Source organism: Rhineura floridana, chromosome 17, assembly GCF_030035675.1.
Source record: "Rhineura floridana isolate rRhiFlo1 chromosome 17, rRhiFlo1.hap2, whole genome shotgun sequence".
Classification (NCBI taxonomy): domain Eukaryota; kingdom Metazoa; phylum Chordata; class Lepidosauria; order Squamata; family Rhineuridae; genus Rhineura; species Rhineura floridana.
Window position 1 is genome coordinate 27,663,360 of NC_084496.1, and position 16,181 is coordinate 27,679,540.

Sequence of the window (16,181 nt, forward strand, 5' to 3'; positions counted from 1 at the left end):
AGCTGCAAGTTGGCTGCATTCATGTGTGTGTTTTTAGGACATCAAATCACAAAAAAAAGATTAAAAACAGTACATATGCTTATAGAGGTCAAGCCAGCCACACGTGGGAACCGTACAACCATGTCTCTCTCGACTTTTCTCTGATTAAAGTATCAATTTAATCGCTGGATTTATATAGTTTTGCTCGTTTAATATGGAAATTAGTCTTCAGTACACCACAGCTAAAAGGATGTGATACTCCGTTTACTTGATTAGTCTGGGAATTGCTGGGCCTGCTAGCACCGTGTTTACACTTTCAGCGACAACTTTGCATATCAGATTCACATAATGCGCTGTCATTGGTTTGCTTGTCAAATACAAACTCTTCAAATGCAGTCTTTGCCTCAGCTGCCCGCTTGGCATCCATTTTGCAAACAGACAGATTAGTTCCTGCTCAACATGGTTTAGTAACAAGCATAGGAAGCTGCCTAATACTGAATTGGACCATTGAGCAGGCTGGCTATAGCTCAGTACTGTCTACACTGACTGGCAGGGGCTGTCCAGAGTTTCAGCGACGGCGTCTCTCCCGGCCCTACCTGGAGATGCCTTTGGGGATTGAACCTGGGACCTTCTGCATGCAAAGCAGGTGCCCTGCCACTGAACTCAGTAGCCACACACACTCCTTCAGATCTGTCCACCAGCCTGCCTTCTAGGACCACATCAACTCCTTTCGATCCTGGGTTGCTTGTTCCAGAACCAGAGCTTGGCCAAGGCCTGACAGCCAGATACATCAAAGGCACTGTAATCAACAAAGGCAGACTTAAGATCCTCTATCACTTCCAAGTGATTTCAGCTCCTGTTTTCATTTCCAAAACACTTTCAGAGGACCATACAAGATTATCTCCAAATGTGAGAATAGCCATCACTTTCTACCAAAGGTAAAATGCCAGTCTGTCCTGAAGCCTTAACACTCAAAACATAGTATTATAGCCACTGCTGGATCCAGGTTTTGAGGGGCTCAATGGGCTCCCTCCCTCAATGAGCCTACTCCCCTCGCTGCCATTGTTACTAGCTGCCGCTATTCCACTACCTCACCACTGCTTGCCAGGCAAGAGCTGACAAACAAGCAGTCAGTCAGTTTCTCCTCCCCCTGCCCTGCAGTTTGTTTACTCACTCATCCCTCCTGAGCAAAAATGAAAGGGAAGTGAACAAACAGGTTGCAATGCTGAAGCGGAGGAGGAGGTGGATCAGGGCACTCTTGTCAGTGGCCCCCACTCTTTGTCAGGGGCCCTCAGCAAGTGCCTGGCTATGCTGACACCAGCCCCGACATTAGCATACGAATCAGACAAACATAAGAGCAGCATTTGAGGAACCTAAGCATAGCTTTCTTTCCCTAAGTTTGGGAACCCTAAAGAACATAATCATTAAAAAATAAAGGAGCACTAAAAGGCTCTCTCTCATGGCCTTTCCCAAGAGCTTTTAATATCCCACCAAACATTCTGCTACATTCCACTGATAAACTGGCACAAATTGATGGAGGACAGGTAAACCAATGATTGTTAGATGGTCCCTGTTCAGAGGCAAAATGCCAGTGAATACCAGATGTTGGAGACATACCGGGGAGAGCTGTTGTCTCTACTACTCACATACTGATTTCAGTACCACTTGCACCTGAATAAATCTTAGGACTGCAGCCTTCCACTCTAATGTTGAATCCAGTATATCCCACTAATTACTATGAACTTGAAACATAGGAAGTGTCCTGGATTAGCCTAAGAAGCACACCTAGCCCCGACAGGGGCCAACCATTGCAGTTAGTGGGATACTGACACAAATTCAAAATTAGTTTAGAAGGTTGCAATCCTAATATTTATTCAATGATTCATTGAAATCAGTTGACCAATTCACACACATGCATGTACAGCACTTGATTACTCAACTTTTAAATGGGATTAGGAACCAACATAAATAATGCCACATGATGGTAAAAGGGAACAGGAGAATTTACATGAGGGAAAGTGTGGGTCTGTCATCCACGCCCTAAACCATAGCTCTATGTTCCATCACTACTGATCCTTAAAAACTTGTAGCTGAATGGACAAACCACCGCAACTGAGAAGCATTGTGCCCCAGATGCTTACTTCCTCCTCATTCAAATCCATCTTTCCTGTGAAGTCTTTGGCTTAATCCTCCTCTCCCTGGCTCTACTGCAATTACGCATGCAGCCAAGCCTTACTATAGCTCCATGCAGGTGCTGGCCCCCATCACACAATGAGAATCACAGGAAACCACAGGAAGAAAGAGTTGGGATAGCCCAGCTAGCTCTGTCCTTTACAGCGTGTCCCGCTTGCCTCACCACCTTTGCCACCTTGGAAGACAAAGGGTGCAGTGGAGATACCTGATCTCATGCAGGGTTCTAGATTATGCTGGGAGTCCCCACAAGCACAGCAGGCTCTCCACTGCAGACTTTTGCCCTCCCGTATGGCAAGGAGGGACAGGCAAGCAACAAGGAACAAAATGGAGGGAGCAGAGCCTTCTAGCACATCTCCAGTCTCCCGCTCATTGCATGACAAGAACAACAGCAGAATGGAATGGAATGACTGAAAGAACCACTTACTCCAACCCAGGATCAACTTTTAAAGCTAGGGGCCAGATGTCATCCTGTAGGCCTCTCTGTCCAGTTTTTGGAACTCTCCCTGGGCCAAGCCCCCTCCGTGGCCCGCCTTGAGTGCTTTTGCCTTCCTGGAATGTGTCCTTGAAACGTGCTAAGGGCATAAGAAGAGCCTGCCAGATCAGGCCAGTGGCCACCTAGTGCAGGATCCTGTTCCCAAAGTGGCCAACCAGATACCCCAAGGAGAAGCCTGCAAGCAGGACTTGAGCGAAAGAGCAGCCTCCCCTCCTGCCGTTTCCAGCAACTGGTATCCAGAGACATGCCACCTCTGACACTGGAGGCAGAACTTGCCCATCTGCCTCAAGAGCCACAGATTGGGTTGTCCTCCATGAATTTGTCTACTCCTCTTTGAAAGCCATCCCAACGGGTGACCATCACTGCCTCTTGTGGGAGCAAATCCCACAGTTTAATTTTGTGCTGTGTGAAGAAATATTTCTCTGTACACACCATGCATAATGTTATACACTTCTGCCATGCTGCCTCTTACTCACCTTTTCTCTAACTAAAGATTCCCAAATGATGTAACCTTCCCTCACATTGGATAATGACAATGCCTCTTGCCTGCCTGGATGAAGGACAGAGAGATGCATATGTAGGAACCTGACTTTTGCATGGCTGGAATGCAGACCGCTGTACAAGGGTCGAAGTTACATCTAATGCCACACCCACTTTTGCCTCTGGCCACATCCGCTACTGTCACATGGCCCCTGTAAGGTTGCCTATGAGGGAATGCGGCCCTTGCACTGAAAAAGGTTCCCCACCTGTTTTAGATGATAAGATCTGCAGAGCAGGGACCTGTCTTATGCTCTGTAAAACACCATGCACATTGTCAGCGGCAGCAACAATCATGACGATGGCATGGCTACACATGAAAGACCTCTCTATGGTGTTTGACCCATGTTAGCATATTCACACTTGCTGTTCATCACCTGATGCTGTCATCATTGAGCAATGGACATACACATATGAACTAAGCCATAGAGACACTTTTGAATAAGCATATGTTAACACCATGGTACTAGTAACCAAGGTTTTCAGTCCTTCCGCTGCTGACTTGCAAGTGATGCCACTTTATGCGCATAAGATTTCCACTCAGATAAGTTACTTGAGAATTGCAGCCTTAGGGCATTATTGAAGACTGCAAATGCAGACAGATTTCAGCTCTTGCTAAATGTGTTTAACAGCAAATTGAAAATTCAGGAAGCTGGAGACCAAATGTGAGTGGAGTAAACTTTTCTGCTGATCAGCACTGTTGCTATTGTGGATCTTGTGAGCGCATATTCAATAACCCCAGTACTTTACTTCCCTGTGTTAGAATGTCTACCCTCTGATATTCTATTACAACCTGATTGCCCCCATCACCTCTTTGACTTTAGGAGAACGATACCCTCCCACCCTCCCCATAACTTGGCATACATCACCTCCCCCTCCCACACACTCCTTCACCAATAGGTTTTCACCATGCATTGGTTTTCACTGAGACATGAAGCTTTGATTTCCAGGAGAAACAATGCACTGACAACAGGCTGAGCAAAGATCTGAGGCTCCTTCTGTCTCCCCCTCCCACAGACACACATCAAGAGCGCTCTGCCATGTCAGCCCGAATTTGAGACATCAGCACAAGTCTTTCTTCTCATTCCTGCTGATGAAAGAGCATTTTCAATTGTGCACAACCCGGCAGCCCTTATGGCACATCACACCTCATCAAAGACTGTGCCTGTGATGCAAGCAGCTTTAACAGGCAGCTCCTATTGCCAACCCACAGGGTATGAAGGACAGCTGGGGAGCACACTGCATGTCTCTTCTCCTGGGCAGCAGCAGAGTAAGCTCCAGCAGAGAGGTCCAGAACTCTACACAGCAACACCTATGCAGAAGTGGAAAACTAGGCTAGGCATCCTGCTTTCAATGAACACAGGGCAATCCTGGACTCGGCCAAGAGTATTACCCATCTCTACAGGAGGGGCCTTAGATCCTGGCAGAGAACATGCTTCACATGCAGAAGATCCAAGGTTCAAATCACTGACATATCCACCTCAAAAGGGTTCTTTGGCGGCAGGGCTCGGCATGAGACCCTTGGGGAGCTGCAATCCAGTGAGAGAATAAGGTACTGGCTAGGTGGACCAAAGGGTTGACTCTGTATAACCAGTTTTATATGAGCACACTGCAAGCGTGGGCGTAAGTCAGGCTGTGGTCCACTGGTAGGCAAGTGGCCAGCTTCAGGTGGGGATTCTTGTAAGGAATGCTGGGTGAAGTGGTCTGACCCAGCACAGCACTGAGCTTCTCAAGACAGATGGCAAGGCTCAGGAACACTTACGACAGATTACTTGTATCTTAACTGTTGAAAAAAATACTACATCCTCTTGTTTTGTAACCCAGGCCCTATCTGCACGATATATTTAAAGAATCCTTCTTCCCAGGAAACACTGGGAATTGTTGTTCTATGAGGGTAAGAGAGTCTCCTAACAACTCTCAGCACACTTAATAAACTAGAGTTCCCAGGATTCTTTGGGGGAAGCCATGACTGTTTAAAGTGGTATGGTACTGCTTTAAAAGCATAGTGCAGATGTCATTCATCATTGGCGATCACTCTTGGCCGAGTAAGATTGTCTTCCAAGATAATTTAGTTGGAAGACGCCTGTGCGTGAATTTGTTTTATGTGGGGTAATCGGTGCACGATGATCAGCACACAATCTTGACAGAAAAAGGCTTTGATCCAATGGCATGGATACCACGATGATTGGAAGTCCTTTATCTGCCGCAGCCTTCATCCGCCTTCACAGCCGTTGTAACATACACATTGTTATCCTCTGCCTGTTCTGCCATTGAGGGCATTCTTGGATCGTTCTTTGCCTGGTTCCTCTCCTTTGACCTTACTGCCATGGGTGACCCTGCTGGGAGTACATGACTCCCGATGGCATTGCTCATAGAGCTTCACAGGAACACACAAGCCCACTGGACCATAGCGGTGGGTCACGAGGATCGTTCTTTGTCTTAAAAAGGCAGACAAGGCAAGACCATCTTTGTCAAAAAGTTACTTGTTTGTTGAGAGACAATGAAGCTGCCAGTTCCCCAGCAACTGGGACGCACAAAATAAAGAACTACTCTTCAGCGGAGCCTTTCAACAGGAGCAGAAGGGGCTTTCAGGTCCCTTTATTGCTCATTATGCTTTCTCTTCTTGAAGGCAAAACTGCCTCTGGCTATGGAGAGATGGATGGCGCAACTCCAGGAGCCCAAAGGGACTGGCATGACAGCTAACAAGAGCATTTCTCTCTTCCCTCCGTGTCTTTCTAACCTGCCCCACTCCCCAAATACAGACACACTTTCAACTACTGTCACACTTTGGGAGCAAGGAAGAAAAGTCCTCCCTCAGTCCCTGGCCCCAGAAGAGCTGAAACGCTCAAAAACATTTAGCAGCCTTGTCCCTGGCTCTGCATTAGCCTGAGCAATACGCTGCAATGGCTTTACAGGGTTGTCAGGCTTGCTTCTCTTTCCTCCTCCTTCTCCTCTTTGTTCCTTAGCAACCCTATTACCCATAGACCTCCAGCACCTTCCCCACTTGTAGGCCTTCCCCCTCCAAAGGTGTTGGCCAAAGCTGTGCCACTACTACAAAAGCCCCAACCCCCTGTTCCCTACAGACACGTCCCTCAAAGAAACAAGCTGTCACCAGCACCCAGCTTGTTTACAAGAAGCCATGGCTTATTTGTCCCTGTAGCTTACTCCGACGTGTGAACCAGCTCGTCATCAGGCACTGGATCAGACAGAGGACCCCCTAGATTTGGAAGTCCTAAATGACTGCCCCCCACATATCCCCATGAAGCTGCTACTGATCTCTCTTTGTAAAGCCTCCCAGGTTTGGTTGCGTTCCTGTACCAGCACAGCGTGGAGGAGAGCCTGGCTGGGAGTCCAGAGTCTGTGAGTTCAAATCCCCCCTCGTGTCTCCTGGGCATCAAGGGCCACCCCCACAGTGAGTGGCTCATGGATGACGTGCCCTGCCACCTGTGCAGCCGTGGGCAAGCTGCATAGTTCCAAAGAGCCCAGTTGCCTCCCAGCTGGCAGCTGCGGACAAGGAAGGGGTGGCTTGTGCAGCTGTGGCAAGCTGAGCAGGCCCTAGCCAGCTGGGGAGGACTAGCCCCAGAGGGAGGCAGTGATAAACCCCCTCTGAATACCCCTTACTATGAACTCCCTGTTCATAGGGTAGCAAAACCCTATCCAAGTCAGGATCGACTGGAAGGCAGTCCACTGCCATTTTTCTGTACCTTTGTCTCATTCACATCTCACCTCCTGTTCAAATTATTTACCTCTTTTTGTCGCCCCTTTCCATACCCTCTCTCTTGTTTATTTGTCAGCAAAGCGGCTGCTTTTTCTCTGGAGTCACACAGTCGGGTTTAATTTTAATTATTGCTTTCATACAGTGTCCAGAGAGATTGTGACATGTGTTTTTAAAGCAAATAAAGCATAAGGACTCATGATGCCCTACGCTGTGCTTCACGGACCTGTAAAGCTGCACTGAAAAAGAAGGTCTAAAGAGTAACATCTACCTTTTTAATATAGGCAGAGTGCAACTTTCTCTCTTTCTTTTTTCGCTTCTCACAGAGCCCAATCACAAATCACAGAAGAAAGGAACAAAAATCTGTAGATCCTTTGCTCTTGATGGAAGGATAAGGGCTCTCCACCAGGTAGACTTTGATTGATACCAACCATTACAGATTCTCTTGATGCAAAATGGCTCGTGCTGCAGACTTGATTAGTAACTTCTGGCTCGGTGGACAGTGGGAGGAAGTAAAATCCCCCCTCAGTGACTTAATGGTGACGCTATTTACAGAGTCACTAACCTCTTTAAAGCTAAGGTCCCTTTTGCAAGACACTGCCCTCCCCAGTTTCACACTTTTAAATAACAACGTGCCGGGCTCTGTTCTTCCATTGGGCAATTCAACCGTGTGGTGTTGTCAGGCAATGAGCATAATACCTTTAACTGCAGAGACAGAAATATTGTGGCCATGAATAAAACTTTATTTTAGATGATTATGTCTCATGTGGATGTCGAGGGATCTACAGAATGAACACACAAAGGCTTTGACCAGCTTTTGATGATATTTTACTACCTCCCCTTTGAAGGTTTCCCAGCAACATTACTACTATTGCTGCTGCTGCTGCCACTTATAATGTTAATAATAATCTCCAATTATAGGAAAAGCCACATCAATGCAATGCTACAGTGACGGATACAAAAATAACTGACACTGCAAGCAGAATGACATCCTATGTAGCAAGGGTGTCGAATTGGGGCTGCTCTCCTTCGTAGGCAATATTTAGTGGTGGGCAGGACCAAAGGTGAAAGGTAGGGAGAGGCAGAGGCCAAAGTAAATGCAGCAACAGTAGGCTGCATTCCAGCCATGCAAAAGACAGAGATTTCTACACACAGACACACTTCTCCATCCTCTATCCCAGCCAGCAAGAGGTATTTTTACAGTTCAAGGAGACATTCCGGCCAGGCAAAAGTACTCAAGGAGGGCAGGCCTGGTAAAGGGCGTGTGGCCTAGTGAGAGGGGGCATGGTCTGAGGAGAGTCCCAAACACAGAGGGCTGGAGGGACACTCTGGGCAATAAACGGGGGACACGCACAGGCCTTCTGTTCCCCCAGACATCCTGCCTGATCACCCGTATGGTGTGGAGCAGGAGGGAAAACAGGGTTCTCCTGAGCTCAGTGTGGAGGTCCTCTGCACACCGGGGGTGCAGTCCTAGTGTGAGTGGGTCAGGCTGTGCATGTGAATGTTTCTGCTGCACTGACTGTGGAGAAAGTATTAGAAACCAACCATGAACATTCCTAACGCCACCCAAAGCCCTTTCCAGCATACTCTAAGGCACGTGCGCACAGACTCATCAGCAGAGCGGGCAGGCGGGCTGGACAGTGACTAATTTTACTGTCTCTGGTTGTCACTTCAACAAGATTAGATTATTTTAATGTTAATTCATTACCCAATTTAATTCCAATTAATAATCTCTATCACAAGGGCCTGCCATGGCAGCTATCATGGGAAAATTTTCTGTTCAGACCAAACGTCTAAATTCACGACAGAACCTTCAGTTTGCTTTGCAATTGATAGCTTTATAAAAAAAAAAAGATTAAGAGCTCCCAGTCAAGTCACACTGTAGTTAGGGAATGGGTTGGCTGCTCTTTTATTTTATTTTACTATTACATTTATATCCCACCTTTCCTCCAAGGAGCTCAAGATGGCATACATGGTTCTCCTCTCCCTCCCCATTTTATCCTGACAACAACCCTGTGAGGTAGGGTTAGGCTCAGAGACAGTGACTGGCCCAAGGCCACCTGGTGAGCTGCATGGCTGACCGGGGATTTGAACCCTGGTCTCCCAGGTCCAAGCCCAGCACTCTAAAAACACGAGATCTTATTTTTTACAAGACTCCTCTAGGATTAAGAAGCCTATGTAAATAAAGATATATAACTTATTTGTCACCTAATAAAAACGTCTCTAGGGGGCTTACATGCATAATTAAAAAAACAACTATCAATTTTAACAACTGAACAATACACTGCCCCCAAAACAGACAGACAGACAGACACACACAGAGAAAGAGAGAGAGACAGAAAGAGAGAGAGAAAGAGAGAGAGAGAGAGAGAGAGAGAGAAACAGCAATTGGCATGATTATCTTATCTCTCAGAAGTCTAGGAGAAAAGGTATGTCTTAACCTGGCAGTGAAAGGAGGTTAATGTCAGAGTGCCAAGCAGGCTCTTGCTGCGGAGAAAACCGGCGGCAATTCAGCCAACATGCGGCAGATTACAAATAGGAGACTGAGCCAGCTTCTAATCAAGTTTCAAGCACATATACTCAACTAGAGAATGGGAAAGCATCAGCCTCCGTGCACAATATTTGCTGCCGTCAGGTCCACATACTGGGTATGGTTGTGGAATCCTCCAGTCAGAACACACAGGAAGGTCCACAGAGTCTCGGGCATCAGTTAAAGAACACAGTGACCTCTGCATGCATAAACAGCCAAATGCTCCAGTTGAATCAGACACCCAACAAAATTGGAAAGCCAAGGGGGAAGACTACAGGAAAAAGTCATCCAGAACATACAAGCACTGCTCAAATGGGGGGAGCCCTGCCAAGCCCCGAGGCATACTCAAGGTGGGCACCGTTTTCACGTTCCAAGAAGCAGCTGTGGCAATGGGACCACGGGGAGCCCCAGCTTTTAACTGTTTTTAAAAATGCATTATTCATCATTTATTATCACATTTAAATAACTTATTAATGATTAAAGCAAAGGCCAGGTAGCAGGTGAGTTCTCTGCAAACCAAGGAAAGGTGTGGACACCCAGCCCTGCGTTTCCCTGACGTGTCCTTGGCCATGCCTCAGCGCAGATCCTGAGCAGGGTTTGTTCCCGTTCATGAGAGAAGCTGACCTGGGTCTCCTCATGCGAGGCTTTGGCTAAGCCCTTCTGGGTTGTTGCACCCAGAGTGTGTGCCGGGCAGGGGGAGGAGTGCAAAGGTCTACATCAGCCAAACGCGCTCTGGAGTCTTTGAGGCAAAAGACAAGTCTCTTATACTGGGAGAATCTGAGAATGGGGGTGGATGGGGAAAGTATATCAGATTACTATTGAATGAAGAATCTTATGAGAGTGGAGTCAAGCACCCCGAACTAACCACCACAGAAATACACTCGCTCACTCCCACACATCAGCACTAGTAAGACATGAGTAATATATACTTCCAAAGGGTTTGCCTTGCTTTCTCTCCTTGTCATTTCCTGGCAGGAATTAATTGTCAAGATTGATCTGCCGTGCAACAGACCTATTCACTAGTGACTAATATTAAACAAGAATTCTATAAGGGGATGCACTACAGCAGCCAAAAATAAAATAATCGGAATTATTAAAGTTAGCATGAGTCATGGTTTAGAAGTATGCAAGGCACAGAACATGAAATACAAGAAATGGAGACAAAGAGACGCAAAGCCATGAAAGGAAAACAAGCAAAGGGGCATGAGAGGAAACCACCCCAAAAGAGGGTGGAGGGACTTCAGGAAATGGAATCGAAACACAGGAAGGGAGGGGGCCAAACTGAAAGCCCTCCTCTTCTCCCCTTTCAAACTGGTTATCTGAACTTTTGTTTGAAATACAAGAGGATCTGGAAGAGCGGCTCTGCACATAATATGAATTGGTCAATGCTGTTTCACGAGCCAGATTTAATAACCCTCTCTGGAGGGTTACAGCCCATTCTGATAATGGAATCGCTACAGCTCTGCCTCATGAATAAATCCAGGACCACCCTGTTTGCCATTTCTATACCACAAGAGATAAAAAGGGAGAAAACCAGTGCTCACAGGGCACAGCGTTCGAAGTGCTCCTTCTCAGTAGCCACGTCACCCATTTCAATAGAGACTGTAACAAAGCAAATGAGAGAAAAATACTACTGAACTCCTTGGCAAGTTTCCAAAACCATGATCCAGCTTCCACTGGCTATGCACAAAGAGATTTAGAGTCCAGAGTAACCTTGATTTTTAAAGGAGTCACATTTAATGAGCTTTAGCGCTCACCATAAAAGACTCCTTATTACCTCACCCACAAGTCAGAACCATCCTCAGTGGGTACACAGTGCATTCAGAGGGTTTAATAGTGACCAACACATTATCATCAAAACCGTCAGCAGCATTGTCCTTAATGTTTGTCTGTTTTGTGTTGCTGCAATTATAATCCATTGAACCTAAAATTTAAACTACTATGGATCACAACCAGCTGTCTGAGCATAACAAAGCTGGCTGGCTCTGGGACACCCACTCTTCTTGCCCTTGCAAGCTGAGGCAGTGCCAAAGAGAAACTACACACAGTCCTACCCAGACTGGCAGATTATTTGGGGTTTCTTTAAAATAAATACAGTTTCTTCTTCAAATGTTCGATAATAAACAAGAAAATCCAAAACACCAGTTTTGGCTGCAGTTTTGGAGAGGCCTTGGGCAAGACACCTTCCTTGCCTCCTTCAGTGAGTCTACGTTCTCTCAGCCTTCATCAGCAGGTGCTTCTCCTCCTCTTCCTCATAACTGCCATAACCTGCCTGTCAGGCAGAGAGACAATGAGCAAGTGTTGCGCCCCAGGAGCAAGAGGAGTTAGCTCAGGGAGAGGAGTCAGATGAGGACAAGGTCCCTGGGAGCATTGAAGGAAGGGGGAGTGCAGTCGGCCCACAGAGTCCTTTGCCAGCGCCCCCCATTGAGGCAGTTCCCGCTCCACCTGAGAGCCCCTCGCCTGAGCCGTTGGGAAGTGACCCCTCACGTGCACCAAGCACGGCCCCGCAGAAATCCCCGCCTGGCACTTCCAACGCTTCTCTGCCAACCAGCTTCCCGCTCCCTGAAGCCGAGCCATCACCTAGTGAAGCCCCGCTGTCAGATGTGCCGTTGGAGGCTTGACCCCTCCTCACCCCACACGAGACGGTGCGAGAAAAGGGACCTTGAGAGGGTGGAACTTCGGAAGAGCTGTTGTTTACAGGCAAAGGGCTGCCCTAGTTAAGCAGGTGCTTGCCCAGGCTCTAGTGCTGATTCAACTCTCCCCACACACTGCAGAGACTGTTTAGGTAGTTTAGCTAGGGAAAGTAGTGAGCTGGAGTAGACAGGTTTATGAAGCGCACTGCTTTGGATGTAAGCATCACCGTAATAAAGCGAGAATTAAACCAAGCCTTGCCTCCGTCTTGTGCCTCGGGCTCTGGGCAGGACATCAAAGAGGCAGTGCCATCTCTTAATTCTCCTCCTCCCCATCACCAACATCTGGGCCAAAGCAAGAGACAGGTGAACAAGCAAACAGGTTGCAATGGTGAAGAGGAGGAGAAGGTCCAGGCAGGTCTGGTCAGTAGACCCCCCTGATGGGGTAGGGGCCCATAACAGATGCCCAACCATGCTGACCCTTGCCACCAGGTTAGCATAATACCTTTTACCTGCACAACCACCTTTTACTGAAGGGCTGGGAGTCCCAGAAGCCAAATGTAGCCCTTTGGACCTCTTGGGACTCTGTCCAGACTAGGCCCCCTAGCACCTGCCCTCTTCCATGCCCTCCTCAAGTCATTTGGCCTGACTGGTATGTATTCTTAGGCTGTGATAATGCTTCTTGCTTGCCTGGATGGAGATTGGAGGTGTGTGTGGACAGACGGACATGTGACTTTTACATGGCTGGAAAATAGCTTAATTTGTGATGGTAAGAATAATATTTGCTGCTTGGTCCACTTTTGCCACTGGTCCCACTCAATTTGTGTCACTGGCATGCATTCCTACTGCACACACACTCCAACCACCGCTACCTTGGGCTGGGGGGAAAAAGTCCCATCCCTGCCTTATTGCATTCATGTTGACTGATGGAGCTGCAGAGATTCCAGCTTTCACCATACACCCTGCACACCACTCAGCTCTAATATACATTGCTGCCGCACACTCATCTTTGACCATTTTGCACTGACACAGAATGCTGGGTGCACAGTGAAGCAAATACACATACTTCTGCACTTCATCTACAATGTGAGATGCTGCACAGTTGCAGACCACGTAGAACCCTCCCTTCATATGAGAGGAAGAACTGAAAAGGGAAAGGAGTGCCGCAGAGGAGGAGTGGGAGAGATGAAACTGGGTCAAAGAGGGAAGCAGAAGACACTCCTTGCCTAGGGACAGAGAGTAAGCCTCCTCTTTTATCCTGCCCAAACTCAATGAAAGTATCCCTAAAATCTAATGCTTGCACAAGACGCACATTGCTGGATCAGCCCAAAAGATTCATCTAACCCACCTTCCCAGAATGGCCAACTAGATGCATCCAGGAAGTCCATAAGCAGGGCTAAAGGCAATAGCCCTCACAGGTTGAACTGCAGAAACAACAACAACAACAATAGGGGGAGTCTTTGACATGAGCTATTCAGACAACCATCTATATTCTCTCCAAACATTTGGCAGTGTGGGACTCCAGTGGAATTAGACTGTCCAACGCACAACAGGCCTGGAGCCAGCTCTTGTTGGGAGAAGCGTCAAAAAGTCTATCATGAGACACACTTTTAGAGCGGTCAGGACAAGCCAGGAAGGAAAACTGGAGGAGATGACAAAAATGGATGATAAATCAGAAGGCTCAGACTCTGGAGGAAATAGAATGATAAGAGCAGATTGCACCTCAGGGTGTCATTGGGACAGTCACAAGCAAGAGGTGATACAACATAGGAACCAATTCCTCTAACACTGGGAGGAGAAGGAGGAGTTTCTGCACAGCTCTGCCTCTGCATAGTGTGCATTTCTAGGACCTGCAATACATTTGTATCTGAATGTTTACTTATTTAACAACTCCTAAATTAAAAATGAATTTGCATAACCCTTTATTGTCCCATGTCAAAAAGCCTGATCAAAGGCTGTATTACTGTGGCATTCTCCTGTCTCCACAATTATTGTTTTACATCTCGGAGAAATCTACAGTTGCACATCGCCATTATAGTGGGAGCTGAACTTCAAAAGCTCATGCTGCAGATATGTGGATATGTACAAAGCCTCCCTTCAACACTCCAACAACAGTCCAATTATAAGAACGTAAGAGCCACCAGGCTTGCTGGATGATCAGACCAAACGCCTGTCTAGTCCAGCATTTTGTTCCAACAGTGGCCAACCAGTTGCCCGAATGGGAAGTGCACAAGAGGACTTGAGCACAACAGCACTGCCCCCACTTGTGTCCCTCAGCAATGGATATACAGAGGCATGCTACCTCTGATACTGAGTAAGAGCCATTATGGCTAGGAGCCACTGGTACCTTTACAATCCAAACTGGTAGAAGGCAGAATCACTAGGGTCAACTTTGCTTTTTCCACGCATTCTTGGAAGATGAGAGCAAACGTAATCCACACATGGTAATGAGATCCATTCAGAAATTCTGTCTGCACTCATTATGTTAAAAGTTTAAGAGAGAAAACTTTCCCTTTAACAACCTGAACTGTGCAACCATTTCCAGTGGTGCCTAAATCGGTGCAACACAGGACTGTGCCTAAACGGATGCCCAAATGTTGTCAATATCCCTGCTGCAGGTACAAAGTGGGAGGAATTTGACTCAGTTCACATTTACAGAGGAAACAATCTGAGAACTGACAGCCATCCTTGTGATGCAATTCTCCAACCAATGTTTACTACAGTGAATATATTAGGGGAAAGTGAACATAAAGATGAATATACCAGTGAAAATAACAGACAATCATGCATTATATCACGAGAAATTGCTTACAAAAATGTGCACATTAGTCAAAACTGCATACAAAAATGCATTAGGAGAAATTTGCACTAAAATGCTAAAGAATTTTCATGAGGATTTTTAAAAAAAAAAAAAAACCACAGATTGCTACAAAAATGTGGACAACTGAAATTAAGATTGAGGAAAAAAAATAAGTGTACCAGAATTGCCAGATTCTTCCACCCCTAACTGCAGGCACTTGAGGGCTACATCAAATTCTACTCGGCTCCAGCCCAAAGTGAATCCTAAGCACAAACAAGCCCCTTCGGTCATGAACATAGTAAGGCATGCTAGATGAAGCACACAGCCACACTTAGAAATTATTTAAAGAGAGACAGTCGGTGATAAATTACAGTGCAACTGAGCAGACTGCTCAGTTCAGTAGGCAGGGCCAGTCTGGGATGACAGGATGGCCCCTCCCCTGGAGAAGCGATTGAAGATGTTGACTTTGGCCATTCTCCCTTTTGTGGCAGGAGAGGGACGAAGGGGGAAAGAGAGGATCACTGTGAAGTTGAGACATGCCCTCCGGGAGCCACAGGAAAACAATAAATTTGCCTTTTGGGATAAACTCATCTGTTGTCTCTCTCACCCACTACTTCCAACTGCCCATTCTGAAGTTAATGCTCATGATGAAGACCTCTAGAATTGATCCCCCCAAGCTATTAAAAGGAAACATTTCTTGCCTGTTTTTATGTTTGTTCATATAATTAAGACTCAGAAGCAAACATCAGAGGGTTAATATCCCGATATGCCTTGTCTGCACTGAGCATGGAATGGGATCTTCCAGCTTAACTGACATCTGGGTTCTTTTGCAAATCACTTTCTAAGGAACTACAAACTCTACCTGTCAGAATCTACTTGCTGTCTACAGTTGTCCATAAGATCCCTTGTTCCTGGATGAGAAGAGTCCCCAATATGTATCAAGGATGGTTGGACCATTTTTCAGCAACTGATAAGAGTTTAGGAATTGCTGTTCTCGGAAAAAAACAAGGTCCTTGTTAGCACAGTGTAGAAACAGATGGTGTCACTATAAACAGCATGCGTCTACCACATTCCTGTTACTTCTGCTGCTGCAGACTTGAACCCTCTTAGCACTGCATAAACTTTTCCCCTAACATTTTGGTCAGTGGGATCACACACAGAGCCATTCTGACAAGGCCCATCAGCAACATATCAGTCTCTTCTTCCCCCCATAAAGAGTTCTGCAAGGCTTGGATTTGTTTTGTTTTGTTCGGTCCTGACAGCTATTATCCTATTGTGCATTTTGGATCCCTCTTCCCCCAGTG

At 46.7% G+C, this 16,181-nt stretch overlaps 1 protein-coding gene across 7 annotated transcripts in view; it reads right to left on the bottom strand.

Annotated features, from left to right (window-relative positions):
- The window catches only part of MAD1L1 (mitotic arrest deficient 1 like 1), a 604,081-nt gene that overhangs the window by 194,776 nt on the left and 393,124 nt on the right, over positions 1-16,181 (bottom strand). The window contains exon 17 of one of the 7 annotated variants that reach the window (XR_009759370.1): positions 15,740-15,865. The exons of the other annotated variants lie outside the window; for them this stretch is intronic. The gene's annotated coding sequence lies outside the window, so the exon portion shown is untranslated. The remainder of the gene's footprint in view (positions 1-15,739; positions 15,866-16,181) is intronic. 7 annotated transcript variants of the gene reach the window in all.